Source organism: Pongo pygmaeus, chromosome 7 (genome assembly GCF_028885625.2).
Source record: "Pongo pygmaeus isolate AG05252 chromosome 7, NHGRI_mPonPyg2-v2.0_pri, whole genome shotgun sequence".
NCBI classification, from domain to species: Eukaryota; Metazoa; Chordata; class Mammalia; order Primates; family Hominidae; genus Pongo; species Pongo pygmaeus.
Genome location: NC_072380.2, coordinates 92,831,434 through 92,834,104, shown reverse-complemented (window position 1 = coordinate 92,834,104; position 2,671 = coordinate 92,831,434). Strand labels below are relative to the sequence as shown.

At 42.6% G+C, this 2,671-nt stretch overlaps 1 non-coding gene and 1 pseudogene across 1 annotated transcript; both read right to left on the bottom strand.

Moving 5' to 3' along the window:
- Nucleotides 1–594: 594 nt before the first annotated feature.
- On the bottom strand, nucleotides 595–653 carry LOC129043290 (U7 small nuclear RNA). Its single transcript, XR_008504383.1, has one exon. It is a non-coding gene; the product is annotated as a U7 small nuclear RNA (small nuclear RNA).
- An 813-nt stretch (nucleotides 654–1,466) lies between these two features.
- LOC129042417 (small ribosomal subunit protein uS2-like) lies at nucleotides 1,467–2,432 on the bottom strand (annotated as a pseudogene).
- Between the last annotated feature and the right edge of the window lie 239 nt (nucleotides 2,433–2,671).

The following is a 2,671-nucleotide window of genomic DNA, read 5'->3' as shown; positions in this document are numbered from 1 at the left end:
TTCTGCTGGGGTGTCAGGCTGAGAGGCTGAGATTAAAAAGTAATTGTCATTGAAGCTGAATGTAATTAATTACATAATTTGCAGTTGTTCAAGATTAATTCAACTAAAATTACATCATAAAATTAGGGCATTAACAAGGATTACTGTCAAAAGGAAAGTAGATGTGAATCAAGCACCTGACTTATATATGACTCATACCCAAAAGCACCCTGGGTTCATATTTGGATCATATATAACAGTTGAATGACAAACATGTCCTCACTAGATGTAATTAGGGAAATAATTGATGCAAACCCAACACTACAGAATTCTCATCATGGGAACCACAGTTGGAAAAATCTGGAAGCCCCTGATGTGTGTGTCTGTTGTTTTGTATGGGGGTGAGGTCATTGTTGCAGCAGAAGGTATGAAAAAATTTTGATCACAATTGTTACATAAGGAAGGAGAAGCAGAATTTTAAAAAATGCATTAACAAGTAAGACGTGTTCTGCAAACAGCTCTCCTAAACTTTTTTGTCAGACAGGAATGATTGTGGGGATGAGAAACGGATGACTGATTATTATACCCAATTGATTATTTTTTTTTTTTTTAGCAGAGGATTTTCTGGTCACTGGAAAACCTACTAGACAAATTCTAAAAGAGCTGTAACACTTCTGATTGTTTTAATGTAAATAATTTCTTATGGCTATATTAACAAAGAACTATTACAGTCACATATATGGTTTTTTTTTTTTTTTTTTGAGACGGAGTCTCACTCTGTTGTCCAGGCTGGAGTGCAGTGTCACGATCTCGGCTCACTGCAAGCTCCGCCTCCCAGGTTCACACCATTCTCCTGCCTCAGCCTCCCGAGTAGCTGGGACTACAGGCGCCCGCCACCACCCCTGGCTAATTTTTTGTATTTTTAGTAGAGACAGGGTTTCACCGTGTTAGCCAGGATGGTCTCCATCTCCTGACCTCGTGATCCACACACCTCGGCCTCCCAAAGTGCTGGGATTACAGGCATGAACCACTAAGACTGGCCAAGGTGGATTTGTTAATAAAATGATACTTTTTAATGATACTTTTGGGAAAAATATTGGCTTCAATCAAGGCACAGATTATGTTGTTTGCCCCTTGTCTTTATTCCAAATACATGCAAATAATGATACTGATATAAGCCCAAAAGATGCCAGACAGAATTTCACGATATTGGTTTTCATATTTGGGAAATGAATATAAACTTTTGATGGAATTATTTTGGATATATGCTGGGTAGAAGGCAAAATGAACATTATAAGACACCATTTTAAATAAATTTGGCGTCAACCTATCAGTAGTTACTTGTAACTAGAATAATCTTTTAAATGAAAGTGTGTATAGAAGAAAGCCAGTGTCACCCACGATTAAACTTTTTTTTTTTTGGAAACTGATGTTTATTTTCCATCAACCATTTTTCCATGCTGCTTAAGAGCCTGTGCAAGAACAGCTTAAGACCGTTCAGTGGTTGCTCTTACCCATTCAGTGGCCTAAGCAGTGGGAGCTGCAGACCAGTCTTCCGTGGCAGGCTGAGTGCTCCAGTTTTCAGTAGGGAACTGCTGAATAGGCACAGAGGGCACCTGTACACCTTCAGACCAGTCTGCAACCTCAGGCTGAGTAGCAGTGAACTCAGGAGCTGGAGCAGTCCATTCACCCTGAAATTCCTCCTTGGTCACAGCCTTTTCAGCAGCAGCAGCCTGCTCTTCTTTTTCAATCTCTTCAGGATCTCTGTAGAAGCAGAAATCAGGCATGACCTCCCATGGGTGTTCACGGGAAATGGTGCCACGCATGCATAGAACTTCCCAAGCCAGCATCCACCACATCAAACCCACTGAGTGAGCTCCCTTGTTGTTGCATGGGATGGCAATGTCCACATAGCACAGAGGAGAACCTGTGTTACACAGCACAATGGTAGGTAGGTTAACATAAGATGCCTCCGTGAGAGGCTGGTGGTCAGCCCTGGGGTCAGTAAACACAAGAGGGCCGTGGCTCCCGGAAGGCTGCCTGGATCTGGTTAGCGAAGGTTCCAGGAGTGAAGCGGCCAGCAATTGGAGTGGCTCCAGTGGCAGCAGCAAACTTCAGCACAGCCCTCTGGCCAGTATTCCTGGATGATATAACACTGACATCAGCAGGGTTTTCAATGGCAACAATGGCACGAGCTGCCAGCAGAAGCTTCTCCCAGGTCCTCTTCAGATTTATGATGTAGATACCATCACTTTTCCTTTTATAGATGTACTGTTCCATCTGGAAGTCAAGATTGGTGCCACCTAAGTGGGTTCCTGCTGCAAGGAACTTAAGGACATTCTCCTCCTTCATTTGCAGGACATCAAGGACTCCGGACATTGTGAAAGTTTCCCTTTAAGTTACGACGGGAATCCAGAACAACGCCGTATGGACCCCTCTGTAGGTAGCGTGGAAAGGCGATTAAACTTGTTAAAGCAAGGTGAGAAAAGCAAGAACTTTTGGATACTCTCTAAAAATCTGAATTTGTGTTTCAAGTACAGATGTAAATTACAGCTTAATAACATGCTTATGGGAGAAGAGCAAGCCAAAAGGGCTGCAGGTATGCAACTCCAGACCACTCTGAAAACCCAAAATGTTTTAGAAAGTCAAAATAACTTATTCAACACCTTCCTGCTAGCCGCACCCCTTCCAG